Source organism: Stenella coeruleoalba, assembly GCF_951394435.1.
Source record: "Stenella coeruleoalba genome assembly, chromosome: 9".
NCBI lineage: Eukaryota > Metazoa > Chordata > Mammalia > Artiodactyla > Delphinidae > Stenella > Stenella coeruleoalba.
In genome coordinates, this window is record NC_137155.1 from 48,006,886 (window position 1) to 48,029,757 (window position 22,872).

Here is a 22,872-nt window from a genome sequence, read left to right on the forward strand (position 1 = left end):
AGGCCCAGCGTGTGAGACACTAATTTTGCGGGTGCAGATTCAGTAGGATTTGCGTGACTCTGGGTCCAACAGTGGCAATGGTGGGTCTCTTGGTCTCAGATCACAGCTAAGCCAAGGGTGATTCTGGAGTCAGGAGTTGACTCTTGAATTCTCTCCCAGAAGTTTTAATTCTCTTGGCAGGTCACGTCTAGTGTGCGGTTCTGGGAATCATTCTTGAAGGCCCAGAGCCTGATCCTTCAGCTCTTGTAACAATTTTGTAAATACCTTATTCCCTGTATTAGGAATAAATTATTTTCTAATTTCTTGTATTAAATTCTTTTCTGCTTAAAACAACTAACATATTTTCTATTACCAGCAAACTGAACTTTTACACAATAGTAGAATACATCCTTATCACATGCTGCCAGAAGGGCTTAGGAAAGAAAAGGACTAAATGTGTTGAATGTCCAGCTGACCCCCCACCCCCAATCTAATTGTTCTCTTCCTATTGCTTTCCCTCTGGAATCAGAACCAGACCACTAGCCCTTTGATTTTTGGCAACTTACTTGACTTCTCTGTGCCTGAGGATAGTAATAGTGTCTGACTCACAAAGTGATAAGAATTAAATTATGAAAGTGTATAAAGCACTTAGTGCAATTCCTAGTGCATAGTAAATGACCAATAAATGAGATCTACTGTCAGCCTTATTACCTCTGTATAACTTCTGTCATCTACAGTGACAGTTACATGATAAATGGTCTGTATACCCTTGAGGGAAAGAACTAGGCTTCATTCATTCATCTTTCTGTCTCAAGAGCCTATCACAAAGCTTGACACTTAGATATTTAATGCTTCCTGAATGACTGTTTCTAAATGAAGAGTCTATGAGTTCAAAAACATTCTCCAGGTTCTCTAAGTATCTTGTTCTTTCCTTTTGGGAAATTAGAATATTCCTAATCCTTCATAGAGCCTTCCTTGTGAGGATGAGGTTAAATAAATAATAATAAATAAGTTTTTTAGACTAAAAAATCTAAAAGCAGCTTTGTGTATTATCCATTTCAGATCCAGAACTTCATGTATGAGGAAAGTAGGATCCAAATGTACTATTCTGTGCTCAAGTTCACAGACCTACAAACCTACGACCAGTTCTCTTTGTAATCCCATTAGATTGTTCTGTGGCATCACATTAAGTAGGAGACAATCATTAAGGTCTCATCCAACCCTGAGAGTCTATGATTTTAGCAGGTGAGCTTCCAAAAATTGCATCATTTTGGATGTAACCCTTCAAATCATTATTGAAAACTTCCACACTTTATTAATGGTATGATTGTATCCATTTTTGATTACTGAAGACTGTAAATCTAAGTATCAATAATTGCACCAATGATACAATGCGGTGACATCTTAGAGTAATTACAGGTCTATAGGGACATCTCCCCTGAAATTAAACAGTTCTCAGTGTTTAGAGGCCTTAGGTTTTCCTTTACGGTTCTGTGTTCAGTTCCTTTTCTCACTATGAGATATTTAGCTGTTTTTTCTTGCTGCCATCAATAATCTGGTCTCCAGAAACTCTCACCAATTTTCTAATTTTCTTCTTCTAATATTTAAGAGTTCAGGAAATCAGGAAAAGAAGCTTTTATAACTAGCCCAAACAAAGCGTAAATTTACTAAGAGTGAGAACTTATGGGATTTTTCTGGGGATGAATATAGATATGAATTTTAGTGAGTAGACTATTTAGTATTGGTTTTGGCCCCTCAGGGGTCCCTCCCCGCTACACACACACCTTCTCATCTGATTTCTGATTTGTTGGAGTTTTGATAATTGAGGTGACCAGACATGTAACCTTAATATATGTTAGACTAAGTACCAATTCAAAACACTGAAGCAGCAACTAATGACAGGGTCAAATTCTGATAAATTAAATTTCCATGTAATGTAAAATGCTGTAGCCACTTTGAAAAATATTCTGGCCATTCCTCACCAAGTTAAACAACACTTATTTGATTCAGCAATTCCATTCCTAGTTATATAACCAAGAGAAATAAAAACATGTCCACACAAAAAGTTGTATAAGAATGTTCATTGTAATCATTATTCATGATAGCCAAAAGGTGGAAACAACCTAAATGTCCATCAACTGATGAAGGGTTAAATAAAATGTGGAATATAAATACAGGGGAATATTATTTAGCCATAAAAAGAATGAAGTACTGATACATGTTACAACATGGATAAACCTTGAAAACATTATGCTAATGAAAGAAGACAGTCACCAACAACCAAATATTATATTATTTGATTTATATGAAATGCCCAGAATAGGCAAATTTATAGAGACAGAAAGTAGGTTAATGCTTGGCTCGGGCTGGGGTTTAGGGATAGGGGGTGTTGGGAGACAATTGTGAGAGTGGTAAATAAAGGGTACAGGGGTTTCTTTTTGGGTGATGAAAATTATCTAAAACGGACTGTGGTTATTGCTGCACATCTGTGAATATACTAAAAGTATTGAATTGTAGACTTTAAATGGGTGAATTTTATGGTATGTGAATTATATCTCAGTAAAGCTATTACCAAAACAAGTCTCCGTGGAGCAAAATGATGATCAGTCACCAGCTGAAACTCCATCAACTTCAAACAATATTTTATCCAACAAACTTAGACAGATTTTTAAAGTTTATTGTAAACAGATCCTGTATGTAATAGTATTTTGATGAAAATAAATGCTCTTCCCAAATTGCTTGTTTATATGACAGGGAATTTGACCAAACATCACCACTCCAAATTTACACTAACAAATAGTAAACTTTTACATGAATGCCTGTGTCCCCGTAATTTTTTTGTTTCATTACGAGAGACATCGCTGTCTGGGATCTCACTTTTATAGTGTGGCGCAAACAGAATTTCTTAAAGACAGGAAGGTTCAATTAGCAGAAGGATGATTAATCAGCTCAGAAGAATTTCTGACGTCTTAGTTAACTTGCAGTGGAGTCAACTTGCTTTCCTATCTTTACATTGTTACTATAGAGATCAGGGAACTGTAACCACAGGTTTGGACAGGAAGCTTCTTCCATTTCATCAGCTACCAAAGGGCACAGGGCAGCAGTGCTGAGAGGCGGGGAGGACTGCACCACAGAGGCGAGAGGTGCTTTCATGGTCCTGTCACGGGTTTCTGGGTAACACTGGTGACTCGTTTGTGTCTCTTAGCCTTACTTTCCCTGTTTGTTACAAGTTTTCAAATTAGGTCCCAGGAAAATATGTATCAGCTTATTGACCTGAGCTGTTTTTCTGAAACTCTCTGCAACAGGATTCTCATCTTCCTGTGTTGTTATTAAAAAATTTTAATAAACAAGACAACAATATGACATTTCATTATCAAGTAAGTTTAAATAGGAGAGAATAGGGAAAAAATTGTTAATAATTCAGTCTGAACTGGCTAGAGGCAAATTGTTATATTAAAAATAAATGTATTTTAGGTGTCATCTTTTAGATTGTTTACAAAAATTGTCAGGCACTGATAAGAAAATCTCAAAATAATTACCTACACATCCTACTTTTATTTAAAATTGGATACTTTTCTCCATATGACAAACTTAAGGCTGAGGGAAATGTTAACACAAGAAACTCTATGTGTGTGTGGAACATACATATGTGTGTACATGTGTTCATAATGTAGACATAGAGTGTTTGTAAGAATTCAATTACTGCAACAGGGCAAGAGATGAAATAATCATCACTATCATGTTGTCTCAAGGTTTTCTGGATGACAAGCTATTCTGAATTTTAAAAATTAAGATAATTTTTAGCATATGGTATTTGTTTTTCTCTTTCTGACTTACTTCACTCTGTATGACAGACTCTAGATCCATCCACCTCACTACAAATATCTCAAAAATAAAATATATAGTTTGATAACAAACTCAATATTCATGTTGATCATATGCAAAAAGTTATTTAAAATGATTATTTAAATGCTTTACATTGTTTAAAAAAGTTTTTAAAAAGGGATTTCCTGGGTGGTCCCATGGTTAAGACTGTGCTTCCACTGCAGGGGGTGTGGGTTTGATCCCTGGTAGGGGAACTAAGATCCTGCATGCCACGCTGTGTGGCCAAAAATTAAAAAAAAAAAAAAAATTAAATGCTTTCCACTGTAATGCATACCGTTTTCTAGCATTCAGCTGTGTAAGACTGGGTATGAAGCTATTGGAAGCGTTCCAAGGCACTTCTTCCATGGAAACGTTTAATGCATTGTACCCATTTTCCATGCAGTGGAGAGAGTCCAATTTCAGTTTTGATCCTAAATATAAAGTCAGTAATTTCTAACCAAATGGATTTAAAACACCCCCTCACTGGTACAGCTCCAAGAATTCTGATCTAACAGGAAGCAGGTAACCTTGACCCTGCATTTCCATTCCCACTCCCCTCCTCTCCTCCAGTCTAGGGTGCTGATCCCACAGCATGTGCCAAATGTTCCATGTATCTCTTTTGTGAATACACATAGAATGTTCTGGATGGAGCGCAGGAGAGTTGCATCACGACACTGGAACATTCCTGGGTTAGGAAACAAAAGCTGAGCACGTGTTACAGGTCCAGCTCAGATGATCTCAGACTTACAGAGAGAAGTCCATTCCATCAGTTACACACAGGGAGAGGCGACAACCAGCAATGATAAGCTGGTTTAGCGGAACTGATACTCGCTTATGGCTCAGTGTATGTGAAATCCCTGTTGCAGGGTTCTATTCTGTCAAGTGGATTTAGCAATATAGTAGCAAATTCTTATGCTGTCTTCAAAAATCCTAAATCTGTGAGCACAGGTATTAAGTAGAACTTTTTATCTTATTAGGAGGTGTAGCATCGTTTGCTATTATGCATATACTGTAAATGCTAAATGGGCTGAGGAAGGAGGCTAACGTTGATTAGACTATACTGTGGAAAGTCTGACTTTTCCTAGGAAGACATGCATTTTTCATATTAAATCCTATATTACTTCATAAGATCTGGACTAATTGTACCAGGAAAGCCCTATTTATTTAGATAAATTCAAAACAGTTGCAAAAGTTGATTAATCCCAAGGGCTAAGTAGCATAAATAAATCAATTTACGGGCCAACTGGAAATGAGATTAGGGCAAGAACTATGCATGCATTAAAAGTGAACCAGTGTAAATTGAGTGTTTTGAAACTTGTAGTGCATTTGCTAAAGGTAAAATATTCTAATAATTGAAGAGTATTATGGGTTTTAACATCATTACTAACTCTGCAGGACTTAATTTTAGGTGCTTGCCAGTAAGAATTATGATAAATACCTATTTTCACTATATGCAGCCTTTCCTAAAGATTAGGCAAATTTCCTTTGCAAGGGAACTTTACTTAAATGGTAGTAAACCTCATTTTTTGTATCCGCTTGAATAAAATAAAGATGTTCTTAACCAATAAGCCCTAGGCCAATGTCACTAATTAACTTTTCTAATTCATTGCTATGAACCAGCTATTTAAATCCTGCTGTCTCACGGAACTTTTTTTTTTTGGTCCTTGGACAGATCTGAAACCAGTAACATCCCCACACTCATGAGGTAGTCCACCACGTGACAGGACTGTGTGTTGAGTGCATCACATCTGTTATGTCGCTGGGTCCTTCTGCAAACCTGAGAGGCAAACAGCAACTCCAGTTTACAGATGAGAAAGATGAAAGCTCCAGATTCTCCACCCTGGTCTCAGGTAGGCAATTTGCAGCTCTGTACACCTCCAACTGAATGACCTATTTTCTTCTCTCTGGATTTCTGCCTGCTGTAAGACTACTCTTGGCTGGAATATTGCCTTAATGTCTCATATATGGGAGAGGGGAGGAGAGGATGGGTGGGGAGCAGAGGGGAGAGGAAGAGAGAGGAGAGATGTTTTGACTTCAAGCTTCTGCTTCAAGAATGCTTCCTTATGGACCACCTAATTTTGTCTCTGGCCTTCCTGGAATGGTTGGCCTATTCTTCATGTGTGATTCCTAAAAGAGTGTTGTAGGCAGAGAAATGGTCTCCAAAGGTATTTCTGTCTTAGTTCCCAGAATCTGTAAATATTTTATCTCACATGGGAAAGGGGAATTAAGGTTGCTGGTAGAATTAAGGTTGCTAATCAGTTGGTCTTAAAAAAAAAAAAAGGGAGGTTATCCTAGATTATCCAGGTAGGGCCAATGTAATCACAAAGGTCCTTAAAAGTGGAGGAGGGATGCGGAAGAATCAGAGATTTAAAGACACTGCCCTGCTGGCTTTAAAACTGGAGGAAGGTGCCATGAGTCGAGGAGCAGGGGAAGCCTCTAGAAGCTGGAAAAGGCAAGGAAACAGAATCTTGCCCAGAGTCGCCAGAAAGGAACTCTGCCCTGCTGACCTCCTAATTTTATCCCAGTGAGACACATGTTGAACTTCTAATCTAAAGATAATACATTTGGATCGTTTCAAGCTACCACATTTCTGTACTTTATAACAGCAGCGAACAGAAACTGAATACAAAGAGCCAACGCAGTGTTCTTCTGGGTACGGGAGGAAGGTACAACATCTGCCAGCCTCCCCCTCCCCCTGCCCACTCTCATATAGATGGGTCACATAGTCGGACCTAGAGAAAATGAAGGCCCATGGGAATATCCTGCGGCTTTCCAGTACAACCCTTAGCTGCTCTGACAGTGGAAGATCTACCCATCTTGCAAAGCCAGAAGGCACCCACGTGCCCTTTATGTGAGGGTGCTTAGGAGACCCACACCAGCATATAGGTGGATTCCCACCAGCCATGTTTACAAGTAATATGGGGGAAGAAAAAGATGTGAACGTTATAAAAATGTTTCCATCCTCAAGAGTAACACTTGTCAAGTAAATACAGATAATACCTGTCACATAAATAAAGGTAACATGGCCCAGCAGGTTTTCCAGCTCTGCTTGAACCAGAGTCGCTTAACTGTCGTGGACATGGGCTTTGGAGCCTGGTGCACCTGAGGGCAAGGACCTGGTCTGCCCACGAGCTGGGTAGCCTTGGGAGAGTCAAAACAGAGCTGAAACCCGAAGGCTTCCAGTTACCACCTTGCCCAGGGAGTCAGGGATATTTCCTGTAAAAACTTTGTGAGATACCTTAACATACCCATTTGTTATATTGATCACCTCCCGTCTCTTTCCTTAATGTTAAGCAGTTCCACATTTAAATGTAAGAATACCAGGGCATTTGTCTATTGTGCGGGCAAAGAAAGGATGAGAAGGGTGGGTAGAAGGGATGGAGGTGGAAAGAGTTGAGAAGAATGTACCGGTTCTACATCCACCCATGGTGGGGGGCCCAGAAACCAAGGGGACAGAGTGGTTGCTGGCCTCTGCTAAACACCACGGAAGCAAGCTGAGTCTCTGGGCTTGTGGCAGTGTACCAAAGTCCGCATGCACCTGAGAAAGAGCCTGGGACCCTTTGGCTATCTGAATGGAGAAGTTACTCCTCACAGGTCATGTTCACTTTATAGACCTATCTTATTTCATAATTCAAGTATTCGATGAAGTCTCTTCCATAAGGGTCCCTGATTGAAGTTGATTGGGAGGGGTGGGTAGTGGAGCTGGGGACCCTGACTCCCGTGGCAGAGCTTTTGCTGAAAGCTGAAATGACCTGGAGGCAGCAAAGCACATGAAAATTACTTTCCTGTAATTAAAGTTGTAGAAGACTTTGTGAAGCCTTGAGTCAGAGACCTTGGGTCATCTTTGGGAGACTGGGAGCTTCATGTTCAAAACACTAGGGTTAGTTTATATCATTTAAATGAAAATGACCTTTAAAAAAATTATTCCGTGAACTGAATCCAGGTAATGTTATCTTTCATTTGGCTTGACCCTCTGGAAATTTATCTGCTTGGTTCAGTCCCATGGGCAACATGAACCAGCCATCAGTGCCCAGGGCTCCATTGTGACTTTTGGTCCATAAGAGATCATCACCTGACTCATCCGGCTTTCCAAGCAGGACAAAGGGACCCTCAGTGATGAGGGGCTCACCCTGCAGGTGGCAGGCAAGACTTGGGGTCAGATGGGCAAGATCAGAGCGGCAGACAGCAACAGACAGACACTAATAATAATTTAAGGTAAATTTAATTTAAGGTTAAATTAAGTAGTTTAATAATCTGCTTTTACTTACCCCTCAACAGCTTCCTTTCCCAGTCTTATCATGGCCACATCACACATTTAACGACTTCTCTTAAACCCCAAAACCACCCTGAATGTTATCAGGAAACTTCCCATCCTGTGGAAAAGAGAGAACTCTTGTAACTTCCCTTAACTTTCCATTAAGTGTACAGCTATGTCAAAGCCTCTTTTCTGTCCTCCCTTGGTCTAATATTTCTTCCTCTCTATTGGCTACTTCGCCTGTGTCACATACGTGCTCAAAATTCTCATGTCTACAACCAAACATTTCCCACTCAAGCCTGCCTCTCCCTGAGGCCACCAAACTCTCTGTCTCTCTCATCAGTACAGTCCTTAAAAGGAAAGTATCTTTTTGCTTTCTATTTTCTCACTTCATTTTTTTTGCTCACCCCACAGAAAGTTAGCTTCCATCCCCTCCTTTCTAATAAAGCTGTTCTCACAATGGTCATCTCCATCTACTTCCTAATTGCCAGATTTTCTCATCTCCATTTTCATTGTAGTTGATTTTGAAATAATTATTCAGTCACCATTTTGTCCCTGGCATTGTTTTAATAATTGTCACATATTCCTTTTAGTCCTCAACATAATCCTGTGTATTAGGTGTTTTATTCCACATTTTATAGAGAAGGAAGCAGCTTTGCTTGACGCCATTAACAACTTCCTCCATCTGGACTATCTTCCTCTCTGAGTTTATATAAAACTACTCTTTCCTGATTCTCCAGCCGGTTTGGGGACTGCTTTTGCTCTCTTTTCCTGCCTCCTTTACCTTTGTCCATTTCCTTTTCCCCCCTCTGGTATACATTGTTTCTCAGTGATGTAAATTAATCCTACATCCGTATCTGTGCGTCATCTCTGTGATCCTGATCTATATTTTCAACTGTGTAATTAATATCTCTACATTCATACTCAAGAAACCAAACCTAACCCATTATCTTTTCATCCACGTTTTCAATAAATATCTGTGGAATCTATAGCACATTCCAGGTCTTGTTTGCTGCCCTGGGGACATTCTGATCACTAAAACACAGCCCTGTCCTTGAGGACCAGGAGATGGACTTGTAAATAATTAGAGTATAAAATGTAAGTGTTAAAATAGAAGGATGAGAAGTAGATCAAGAAGCGTGAGAAGAGAGCCTGTAGCTGCCTCTCCTACTTATCAATATGATCAGCGTCAGAGATCAGGCAGGTGTGATTCTATCGAGTGGAATAAAACTGAAAGGGATCAATGAGGATTCTAGAAGAATGTGTCAAAATGTCAGGACAAGGGTTTGGAATCTGGTGATTGCCTAAGAAGCTGTGGAAGAAGTCAGAAAAGAGAGATTTGTTTTATTAGGAAAGAATGGAGAAAAGGAAATGGTGATGGGTGATCTAGTTATGCCGTCAGGATCTCAGCTGTGCCACACCCTGAGCTGAGCTGGCTTTAGCTGACTCTTACCTTAAAGAATGGTTTCTGCGCAGTAATAATACTTTGTATATATGTAACTATAATTCATTCTCAAATCATTTTTGTAGATTTTGTTTGATTCTCATTCTAACTTTATAGATAGGAATTATTGTTGTTCATTTCACAAATGGAAGGAATTGCAGCAGAGTATTTAAGAGGCTTGTTCAAGATGAAAAGAGCTAGTTAGCAATCAATAGATATGGAATCAGGTCTGTTATTCTACAGATCTTGCTATTATTATGAGCCTGACTCCTAGCAATTACAGAGAGAACTGAAGTTATGTACTAAAATGTAGTTTTATTGAAGGCTGATCCTGACAACTTTTGGAAATCAATGTGAAATTTGCGAACACACTGATACCTTTTCTAGAAAATTTCTGAAAATTGTTTGTCCTAATTTTTGATTGTTTAGTTTTGTCCTCTGTGAATCTATTTGTTCAGGTATGTTAGCATAAATATATTCATATCGATCAAAACACATCTCCTGACTTGGGATTTGGTAAATTTGACTATTACATAAATACTACGGGTTTTGAAAGACTATTGTGTTGCTTACTTCCTGCCAATAGATCTCTTTTCCTAGTCGAAACAATTAAAATAATTTAATAGTTTTTCTTTCTTTTTTTAAAAAAATCAGTTTGAGTGATTATTAAAAAGAGGAAATGTGTGTTTCTCACAGTGCTGGGTCCCTTTTCATACAATGGAGTAACAGAGTGCTGGATAGGGGCCCAAATACCCTGCTAGATTTTTTAAGACAACTTCAAAATATCCAAAATATATTAAAGGAATAAGAAAAGCTTAACATCAATCATTTCTTTAACTGTATCTAGTATAATTTATTATGTCTTACGAGATTAAGTAAATGTACTTTGTTCAGTCTCCTGTGGGTACATTTTCAAGATTGGGAACAATCGTGACAGAGCCTGACATTCCTGAGTCAATCTCGTTAACTCCTTCTTCCACCTGTGGGAGAGGCAGATGAGTGCCCCCTCACTGTGAGGACAATCTACTGAATGTCAAGTCATACTTTAGTCTTTAGGGGAAGAAGTGCTGTCCAAGATCAAAGAGAAACCTTTTGAGACTTCTGTTTGGGCTCACTAAATGTTCTCTGTTGGGCTGGGAAGTGGAATTACTAAGGTAGCCAACACACACGGTGGAACTTTCCAGAGCTTCTTCCATCAAATTTAGTTGTCTCTTTTAACAATGCATAATTTTAGATGATACATGCATGATATCTAGAGCTTTTTTTTTTTTTTTTTCCTGTGGATTATATTGTGGGGAGGGAGATTGTTTTTACTACAGTTTATCAGTTTGACCTTTTTGGGAGTCAGGCATTTAGAGGAGTTGCTACTCATCTCTCTCTTCTTGGGATTCTTAGAAAGCTCCGACTTAACTTTATCCATATTTTGAGAGCACTTGGAAACTGAGGAAAGGAAGATGTGCTGAACATTGAGGTGGTGCTTACCTCTCTCTACCATTCCCTTTTCCTATTGTGTGTTTCTACTTTCAAAGAAAAATTAATATATATACCTCAGAAATTTACTTAAAATTTTTCATTCTTAATTCCAAGTCAAAGAATTTGATTAGTATTTATTTTTTTCTAAGCTGTTATCTATTCTGATTCCTTGAGAAAAACACAGTTTCTTTTCCTAAAATGATGGTACTTGACCATGGTATGTAAAATTGTAATTAGTGATAAAATAATCCCATATTGGCTAAAATTAGTTTGTGACTTCATCCCTAATCCCTGAGAAACAAAGAGAGAGGAACATCAAAACTCAGTCAGCCACCATGAAACACTGATATTTCTTGAAAGAAGTCAGAGGTTTAAAAAAATGTATGATGCTTGAAATATCTCCTGAATTTTGCCCCACCAATATAACATACTCCCTCATTCACACACAAACACACACTTACTTTGGCTAATTCCCTATGTGTTCATTCTATGAAAAAATATAATATGGTGATGACCACCTAGAACAGAATTCTTCCACAATACTTTAGAATCAATAGGTATTAATGGCAGGTATATTGGGGAAGGGGCATTAGATGAAAATTAAATAACATTTTGGAAAAGTGAATGAATTAATGTTTGGAGAATACAGATAATCTGAGAATAATTCAGTTAACACTTTGGGTTTGGAAATACAATAGAAGCTTCCTTAACCAACTTTGAATTAACCACTTGGCCAACTTAACTGCCACTATGAGTAGCTATATGGCTATGAGGCTACTCTCTGGCCAGCCCACGTACTTCTGCTACTTCCAACTGAGTTATACACTTACTAAGTGTAAGTTGTGATCGTTACCAAACCTGTAAGTGCCAAATGTGTGTGACATTGAAATTGTGATATTTCATTAGATATAAACAAACCAATGAAATATGTTTGAAGAGTCCTGGATTTTATGGAACCTAAGTTGCATACACCACATTAAAGGTTTTTTGCTCCACATTAAAGAAAGTGAAACTGAAGCTTGAGGATGATACAATATTGGTTTGCTCAAAGATGATAAAGAACTTCGATCATCTGATCCATGCTTAATGAAAAAGCTCCACATGAAAAGATTGGCAATGAACATGTATTTGTATATTTTTAAGTAGAAATGCTTAAAATGTATGTATTCCTTGTGTACCTACTCATTTTAAACTGGCTTTTTGATTAACTGAGCAACTACCACTTGTTAAGCACATCAACATGGATGAACCTCTCAAATGATTTTCTAAATGAAAGGAACGAGTCAACAAAGTATACATATAATATTATTCTGTTTACATAAAGTTCAGAAGTAGACGAAACTAAGCAATATATCATTTAGGGATGAATCTATATATGGTAACATTATTAAGAAACAAGGCACTCGTCACAAAAGTCAGGGTTCTGGTTATACATAGTTCTATAGGTGGTTATACATTGCAAAGTGGTTGAAACACTAATGGCCGTTTAAATTCAGATTGGCACAGGAGATCAATTTGTACCTTTGAGGTTTTTCACCTTGATGAAGGTGCACACTTAATGTGATAACTTCAGATTTTTCTGGTTCTTATGCTACACCTGAACCCAGTGTTGGAGTGATACCCAGCCTTCTGCACTTCCTAGAAATGGTCTGCCCCTTTGATTGGCAACTATTTCTGTTCCATATTTTTTACCCTCTTTACTTATTTCTTTTTGGAAATTGACTTCCAGAGAAAGAGCCACTCTGATTTCCTACTAGTAGTTAAATAAATTGACTCAAGTATAAATATCTTTTTATTTGAATGAGTTCTCACGATTGTCACAACAAATTTTTTATTATGTAAATTTTCAAACATGTGTAAAAATTGAGAGAATATATAATGAATCACCATGCACTCCTCACCCAGCTTCAGCAATTATCAACAGTTTTCAAAACGCTTCTTCTTATAATGAAATTTATATTTTAATAAACAGCACTGACTTTCTTGAGTGCTAGTTTGTGTTTAGATGTAGGACGAACATACTTTTGAAATTTAATGGATTTGAAATATGTTTCAGTTCATTGGTTGCATCACTTCTGTGATTTGGAGCATTTTTAGTTATTTTTTATGTAGTAGAATAAATTGCATTTTTAATAATATCTCATATGGTTGCCTGAGGTAACACATTCTCACACTGAATTATAATTCAGTGAGAAAATATATGATGTTTCCCTAAGAACAAACACCAGTGTTCTGGATGAAATTAGGATTTAAGGTCTTGAATTCAAGATATTTGGCTGATGTTCAATAGTTTCTAACACGTAGTAGCTAAGAAATGATTATAACCATTAACAGAGAAAGTTTTTTAATTTAATTTTTCTCTGTTTAGACATTTTCACTTTTGTTATATTAATTTTATACTTTTGGATTATTAGATATCAGATATTATATTTCCCCATAATTAAATCTGCAGACCTTTTATTTTTCTCAGTCTAAATACTTGTAACTAGTTTTAAATACAAGGAAGGGGAAGAGAAATGTTCCACTCTCCCCCTGCAGATGGCTTTCCTGCAGAAGAATGAAATGGACCAAACATGAATCTTTAATAGAATTTTAAAGTAATGACTGAATTGCACTTATATTCTATATGATAACACCCAGAAAAATGGTATTTCCCAACTTTCATCCAGGGGAAGAGGACAAAGGAGCCCCCATAGTATACTTTTACAGGTACAATGAGGATAAAAATAAGTTGCTTTTTGATTACCATTCAATAAATTCTGCTTCCTAGACACAGCGATTGCACATATAAATGATCAGAGAAGACTAAGGCTGGGACTCAGTTTATTGATGGCAGAAATCACCAGCACCAAGTAATCCTACTCACAAGCTTATTCAGATACCAAGGGGTTATGAGAAGAGCATGGACAATGGATTCATCTGAGTGATCACGGCCTTGTGATCCTCCTTTCATTCCTCGTGAGAATGCACGGTGGGGGTGGGGGAGTGGAGGGGTGGTGATGGTCTATGCCCCGCTCCAGGAGAGGAATATTCCTAGTCTCAGGGAACCGGAAAGGAGGGCTGCACTGGACTTTAAGCTTCACTCCTCCTGAAAGGGCCACACTAATACTCATGTGATTATGATTCCACACAAGACAATAATTCTGTTATTCAGCACAATCATGGCATGCCAACAATTCATATTCCAAGCCTTGAAATCTTGCTGAGCCATTCTAATGCAAACTCCTCTTCTCTGTGCATGTGCTGGTGTTACACACATTAGTTAAGCTAATGCTACCTGCTGTCACAAACAAACCCCTACATGTGTAATAGCTCAAACGTGATAGAAGTTTAGTTCTTTCATAACTTCCAAAATTGGTGTTCCTGATTGGTAGACAGCTCTTGTCCATGTGGTGATTCAGGGCTCTGGGCTTGTACTGTTATGCAACTTTGTCATCTTCAGCACATGCCTTCTAAGCCATTGTGCTTGTTTCATCAAGCTGGTAAATGGGAAAGGGCTTGGAAACGTTTTTATGGACCAGGCCTGAAACTGATGCCCATCACTTCTATTTCTAGATTCTGTAGGCTAGAAGTAAGTCAGGTGGCTACCTGCACCTCTAGTGAGTAGCACAGAAGGAAGAGGAAAAGGGTTCTGTGGACAACTGGCCATTTTCAGCCACAGTTACACAGTTCTCTGTCTGTAGAGTCCAGGTGTTTTCCACTTATATCTACTTAGGGGCTTTTCATGAATCAGCTTGGCCAAGGCCTTCCACACAACAAAGTTAGGTATTCATTCAACTTTAAGTAATTAGTTCCGTGTGGCTTTTGATGTCAAGGACTAATAAGATCTAATTCTTCTTACAGAAATTGCTACATTTAAAGAAGAAAGAGAAAGGGCACTAATTTTGGAGAACTAATGTAGCAGCTTAATATTTGCTCATTAGAGTCCATCATTGCCAACAGATTTGTTCTTTGAAATAATTTTCATAATTACTTGACTAAATTCCTCCATGAAAATAAATGGTGTCAATTAACTCAAATTTTGCTCTAGGATGTAGATAATTAGTGAGTCTGTGTTTTCCAAATGTCTCTGTCATGAGAGCAAAGATGAGAATTCTAAATTCTTTCCCTGCAAAAGGGCAGCAGTGAACTATGCACAGAGCCTGATGTTCAGAATCGTGAGATCTGAGTGGCACCTGGACACTCAATTTCCATTGACAGCTACTCTACTCTTCTGTATACCAGTGATCCCATGTACAAAATATCTCTTACAGATAGGTTCTGAGGATCACATTGGGAAGATATCAATAAAAATATTTTTGAAAATTGAAAGTTGCTATATGAGTTCCAGGTGATATTTCTTCAAATTTTTAAGTTAATATTACAGATTGATAAAAGGAACAAAAATGATGACCTGGTTAGACAGAGGCCACTCACTCGGCCTCCAGCAGACCTTATTTTTACAAGGAGGATTGGCTACATTTGGCTCTTTTTTGAATGCTGCTTGGTAATGCCTTGAAATTCCTCTGTGTTGCACCAAAACTGTTAGGGATGGTTTTGTGGTCCCTGCCCTGCCCCCTGGACTTGACAATTCCTGGAAGTTTGGGATTCTTTTATGATCACAGGCAGAGGAATCCGCTCTCCCGAGTGGATACTCTGAGGTTTCCCTATGAAGATGTACAAAAACCCAGACTCTGTTTTGTGCTTTGAGAGACAGTGGCCAACAGGAATGTGAGCATTTTAACTTAAACCTGGAGATACAGACACATTCAAAAATAAGAATTCTTTATCTGGAGTTATTAATAAGAAATAAAACTACTTCATGCCTTACTGAGTAGAGCTCTATCTACCTCTGGGGAGAAGAATTTAATGATTTTCCTTCTGAGAATCACTTTTCTATTGATCCTTTACATAAACAAATATATCTTTTTTTTAAGCCTCAGGAAAAAAATCAGATCAGAGAAATGAAATCTTAATGGACTAATATTTGAAAAATATTAGTTCAAATGTTAGAGTGTAACAACTCCTTTTTATGGTTCATGAAATGCCCGAGTATCCTTAAAAGTATCCCTAGTTAATATCCTTAAAAATCCCTGAGTTTATATTGTTAGTTAGGTGAAACTTAAATAACTCTACTAACAAGATTTAGAGAAATTTTTGCTTTTTTTATAAAATAAAACTGAATTTTCTCAAGAAATTAATAACTGGCATGGCTTAGGAATTTGGAACTGTTTACAACATTATGAGCAGAAACTGTGAAAGGAAATGCAGAGCCAAAAAATTAATGCAGTAAGAGGCATATTTTGTGTTGATTTTGTCTTTGGCTTTTCCTGCCTAATATTTGAATCACTATCAAGTCTCAATTGGGATAAGGTACCTGCTCCAGCTATTATAACTCTTTCAGCAGCTGGTTCTTGAGCACCTACTGTGTGCCAGGCACTGTGTACATCACCATGGTTCTGCAGCCACCTGCAGGGGTCATCTTAACCTGAAGTTTGAAAATCTTCTTACGATCCTCTCAGGGCAGCATCAATCTTAAAGGTGTTTAATACTGAAAAAAAAAATTATGCTTCTTAGTGAAAGAAAACGTGATGATGCTGAACTATTGCCCCAACATTTTCCTCTGGAAAAAAAAAAAGGAAATATTCAGAATTTAAGAACTGCCATGAGAATTGTGTCCTTTATCCAATGATATTTTTGAAGTCAATATTATTAAACATCAACATCATTGTCCAAAAAGCTTTCATAAAAGTTAATAGTTTAGAAATAATAGCTGACAGTGAAATGTCATGATGTGAATTATAGAAGCGATGTAGACTTTCCAATTGTCTCTTTCTCAAGCTAGCTGAACTTTTCCTGTTGAAAGGAAAAGAAAAAAAGATATACTTCAGGCTTCCCTGGTGGCACAGTGGTTGAGAGTCCGTCTGCCAATGCAGGGGACACGGGTTCGTGCCCCGGTCCGGGAAGATCCCACATGCCGTGGTGTGGCTGGGCCCGTGAGCCATGGCTGCTGAGCCTGCGCGTCCGGAGCCTGTGCTCCACAACGGGAGAGGCCACAGCAGTGAGAGGCCCGCGTACGGCAAAAAAAAAAAAAAAAAAAAAAAAAAGATATACTTCCAACAGGTACATTTTTTCGCTTTAGGCGAAATGTCTCATAAATTGAGATTCATTGAAATGTATACCTAGATTCTGTGTCTCCAAAGTCTTAAGATTATTGCCTCAAAAAGGAAAAAAAAAGTTAATTCTGACCTTTTTTAGCTGTGACTTTAATTTTATGATTTCTGATTTCATTATGGAAGATTGTATTGAAAATCATCCCAATATCCATTACACATCTTAATATCCATAAATTATGCTATTTATAACTTCAGATCAGTTGCTAATATGTTTATCTTCTCCTTCTTGACATCTCTAATCATTTGCCTTATAAAACTTATCAGCAATACTAACAATGAGTCAAGGTCATGTATTATCAACCTCTGTCCCTGGAATGCAGTCCTGACTGAGACAAGAAATCTTTAGGAGACCTGAACCAACTGCCTTCCTCTTGGTAACTCCTGCTTTCCTTCCCAAATTGGCTGTCCCCAGGAGCTTAGGAGTATGGATTCAGCCTCCTGCTTGGGAAAGTGATTGAGCTGTAGTATCTGTCACTCATTATTCAGAAGATAACTTTATCTATCTGGCCAGGCTGTGTCCCCATTTTTCTCACCATTCCATGTAAAATATTTCCCATCCAAACAGGACCTTTGGTTGAACAGGAGAATATTCTTTTTGCAAAAGGATACTTTTAAAATCAAGGCTCACCAAGCAATGCTCTGTGAAATTGCATGAGAGCCTGTTCCAATGTTGACCATTGGGCTCTACCGTTATATTTTAAGACCTGCATGTTTTCTACTTATTTGTATTAATTCGTATGATGGGCACCTTGGTTTTCCCAGCAGGGCTGTAACTGATACTTAGATATAGCTTGCAGGTGTCACCCATTATATATTTTCAATGACTAATTTACATGGGGCTGGTACTCTTTTGGTAGGAGAAACATAAATAATTCCAATAACTGGTACCCAAAGAGAAAATTTATAATAAGAAAAAAAGAGTCTGACACAATGAGCGGGATTCTGTGACAAGATCTGAAATTCGAAGGGGGAGTGTAGTCAGAGCACCTGGACCAAGCCTCTTCTCAGCCCCCAGGGAGAAAACGTGCTGTGATTTGTGTCTCTTTTTATCTTTTCTTCTATTTTTTTAAATTGAGGTAACATTGGTTTGTAACATTATATAAGTTTCATGTGTACAACATGATATCTTAACTTCCGTATACACTATAGTATGCTCACCATCCAAAATTTAGTTTCCATCCATCACCATACAGTTGACCCTCTATATACATTTTGCCCTCTCCCCACCCTTCTATCCCGCTGGTAATCACTACTCTGTTCTCTGTATCTATGTGTTTGTTTTTGTTTGTTTGGGTTTGTTCATTTCCTCATTTTTTAATTTTTAAATAATCCACATGTGATATACCACATCAACAGAATAAAAGATTAAAATCATCTTAATAGGTATAGAAAAAGCATTTGACAATATTCAACACCCAGTTATGATAAAAACCCTTAATAAAATGGCTGTAGAAGGAATGTACCTCAACATAGTTAAGGCCATAAATGACAAATCCATAGCTAACATCATACTCAATGGTGAAAAACTGAAACTATCCTTTAAGATCAGGAAAAAGGCAAGGATGTCTACTCACCACTTTTATTCAACATAGGATTAAAGGTTTTAACCAGAACAATTAGGCAAGAAAAAGAAATTAAAGGCATTCAAATTGGAAAGGAAGAAGTAAAACTGTCACTATTTGCAGATAACATAATTTTATATGCAGAAAACCCTAAAGATACCACACAAAAATATTAGAAATAACAAATGAATACAGTAAAGTTGCAGGGTACAAAATCAATATACAAAAATCTGTTGCATTTCTATACACTAATGATGAACAAGCAGAAAGAGAAATTAAGAAAACAATCCCATTTACAATTGCAAAAAAAGAATAAAATATCTAGGAAAAAAATTAATCTAGGAAGTTAAAGACCTGTACACTGAAAACCGTAAGACTGTTGAAAGAAATTGAAGACACAAAGACACACGCTGTGATTTTAAAGTGAGAGCAGTGCCTTCAGGTGCAGCACTTGAACAGTGTAATTACAGCAGAGGGTAAACCTTTCCCTTTATTGTCTTGAATCAGACTGCAGAACTGTCCCAACTCTAAGTTAGGAGCCTCTGTAGCCAGCATGGGAAGAGTTCAGAGTAGCTATGATCAAAGGCAAGAGGCACTCTGTTCTCATTCATGGCTGTGTGTAAAACACTCTTTAGGAACTTCTAATGATTGTTGCCCGTGGAGCGTAGATTGTGCCAAGATGATTCGTCCATTGGCTTACCCTCCACTCAGTTCCTTCATATTCACATTTCCAATGATCCTGTCCTCCACCCGGCGTCAGTCACCCACTGCAGCAGTCAAGCCCTTCTTGTCTTCCTGCCCTTGTCATTATCAATAACTGCTCTCCTGTAAAGGACAATGAACTCTCTGGCTTTGTTTAGGACTAATTCCTCCAGGAGTACCATTTTTAGCTGCTCTAGAACTCTGATCTTACAATGACTATCCCTCTCTTCTGCATTATCAGTGTTTCCCTCCCAATGCAGCATACACAAATGCTCTAAAATCTCCAATCAAAAAAAAAAATTACAGTTCTGCCCCTTGACGGTAGATCCTCTGTCTACTACCACATAGCTCTCCTCTTTATGGCAAAATATCTAAAGAGCAATGATGTTCGTTTCCTTACCTGACACTCTCTTATCTTACTGCAGTCCCCATCCTTCCACTAAAACTACTTTTTTCAAGTCATCAACAACTTCCATGTTCCCAAACATTGTGGTCAGTTCTCAGTCCTCATTTAACTTGGCCTCTCACTGTCATTTGGCATTATTGGTCACTCCCTCCTTCTTAGAACACCTCAGGACTGGTGTTGTAGGGCACCATTCTTTTTTCTTCTTATTTATTTGCTGCTTCTTATCAGTCTCCCTTTGTTTGTTTGTTTCTCCTCTGCCTGACATCTAATGCTAGAGAACCATAGGTTCAGTCCTCAGCTGTCTTTTATTCCCAGGGTAATCTCATTCTTTCCCAGTGGCTTTAGATACCATCATATACTTAACTCCCAAATTCATATCTCCAGGCTTTTCCTTGAGTTTGATTTATCTGTCTATTGATCCCAACAGATGAATGTCTAACAGACATCTTAAATTTAGCATGTGCAAACTATATTCTGGATATCCTCTCCTCTCTTCCCTAAACTTGCTTTTCCCTCAAAATTCCCCATGTCATTAAATAGAACTGATATTTATGGGCCAAAGTTCTGTTACAAAGGCCAGTAGGGGCAGAGAGATGTAATGGGGTTTATTTATTCATATTCTGTTGGGCACCAGCATCTTAATTACCCTCCAGCCATATGTTTTGCTCCTAACTAATGGCTGCATCTGTGGAAGAAAACAAACTCTTTTCAACAAACTGACAAACCCTGAATCCTCCTTGTTTTATATGCGATCAACAGTACATCATGGAACTAATTCCCATTGATCACTATTTTGTTTTGGTCTAGGCTGTGTTCTGCCTAAAACATGTGACCAGGAGATAAATTGCAGCCCAGATAATTAAGAGACAAGTAATTTAAATAGTGAGTTATACCCAGGAATTATAAATGGCTCCATGGGCACGTTCTGAACAGTTTTGTTTGTTTCTCTTTTTTAATGTGTCCTTTTTAGTTCTCCCTCAACACCCCCTTTATTGAAGTTTTGTTTTTCTATTTGACCTTTTCCATTTAGTATAGATTTCAGAGTCAGAACCGGGGAGACTTAGTTCCTCTCAGCCCTAGAGGTTATTCTCAGAACAAATCAATTTGCCATTGTATTTAATAAGGTGTGTATTTATTTATCAATCATCTTGTTACTTAAAGGATTTGAGAGATGTCAGTCTAAAAGTCTATGAGGATCATATTGATCATTAGGGCTTTTTTTTGTTTGTTTTGTTTTTTTTTGCGGTACGCGGGCCTCTCATTGTTGTGGCCTCTCCCGTTGCGGAGCACAGGCTCCGGACGCGCAGGCTCAGCGGCCATGGTTCACAGGCCCAGCCGCTGCGCGGCGTGTGGGATCTTCCCGGACCGGGGCACGAACCCGTGTCCCCAGCATCGGCAGGCAGACTCTCAACCACTGCGCTACCAGGGAAGCCCTAGGGCTTTTTGTGTGTATAATTTTTTGCTTTGTTTTGCCTACTAGCTTTTAGCATGTTAAATAGTTTCTGGGCTTTTCATCTGCCACATCAGAGTAATGACAGACTCTTAGAGCAATAAATAGAAAATTAAATGCTTGAAAAGCATCTGGAAAATATGTAACACTCCAGATATACAGATTTTAATCTTGTAATGCGACTGGAGGGAAATAGTACCTTAGAAATTCTCCCTGTTTGTTTCATTTTGATTTTTACTCTGTGAAATTGAAGAACTAAGCATACTTCATATGAAAGCCAAAATGAAAATCTTAACATATTTATGGGTATTGAAGCCTAGCTAATTTTACTTTTACTTTGCCATGTTTATTAGGCAACATGTTAAATTCCACTTAACAAACTCTTCTATGTAGAATTAAGGATTCCAAAATGTAAAAAGAAGCACAGTTTCTTTCTTCAGAGCTTAAGCCAGAGAAAAGGATTCACATAAACAACTGTAATATATTTTTACAAAAACCTTCCTCAGGCCTAAATATTTCTCCAGCTGGACTCCATGTATTATGAAGGGATGTTCTAGTCTCCTATGAGATATTTTACATTTTATGTTGTAATTTCAAAAACCTTTTGGAAATATTAATAGATTCCTATTCAAGAACATTGAGATGACTTTCCTATAACCAAGAACTGCTGTAGACTTAAAATATATCTGTGTTTGAGTTTTTGATCAAACTGGCACCCTAAAACAACGTGTTTTTTTTTAAATGCATTGATAAGCTTGCCTGCTTGCTGTTAACTTTCTAATGTCAAAGTGATAGCAATAGCCCAAAGCCTGTCAAGTGCTCAGACTGAATTATTTTCCTAAATACATAAAACTTCTCTTCTAAAGTGATAACTCACAACTGAAAGATATATTCTAATTTGACTTTAGCTTTTAAATATATTTTTAAATATCACTTTAGTTTGACACCACAAAAAATGACTGTGGCAGAGTGATTTTTTTTTTTAAATGTTGTGGTTTAATAATACAGCCACAGCCCATCATACTAATAAATGCTGATGATGGGTCAGTACAAAATGTTGGATGCAGATGATGTCATGGTACACAGTATATATGAAACTCCAGTTATTAAAATATAAAAAATAAGAACCAGTTTTGAATCAAACATTGTTTTAAGTACTTTCCATGAATTAATTTATTTAATCTTGTGGTATAGGCAGAATAATAGCCCTTCAAAGATTTCCACATCCTAATTCCCAGAACGTGTGAATATATTACATAGATGACAAGAGGGATTTTGCAGATATAAATATGATTATGGACCTTAAATTAGGGAGATTATCTTTATGGGCCAATTTTATCACATGAGCCCTTAAAAACACAGAACTCTCTCTGGCTGGAGATCAGAGAGATGTAGCAGAAGTGAGAAAGATTCAAAGTATGATAGAGACTCAATCCACCATAGCTGGAGAGAGACACATGGAAAGCATGAGAAGAAATAATGACAGCCTGTAAAATCAAAGACTGACCCCAAGCTGACAGTCCACAAGGAAGGGAGGACCTTAGTCCTATAACTGCAAAGAACTGAACTCAGCTAACAACCT

The 22,872-nt window shown here is 37.8% G+C and overlaps 1 long non-coding RNA gene across 1 annotated transcript in view; it reads left to right on the forward strand.

Moving 5' to 3' along the window:
* The window catches only part of LOC307191267, a 204,157-nt gene that overhangs the window by 147,703 nt on the left and 33,582 nt on the right, over positions 1 to 22,872 (forward strand). Inside the window, exon 4 of the long non-coding RNA XR_013829677.1 lies at positions 5,516 to 5,693. This is a non-coding gene — a long non-coding RNA (uncharacterized lncRNA). The remainder of the gene's footprint in view (positions 1 to 5,515; positions 5,694 to 22,872) is intronic.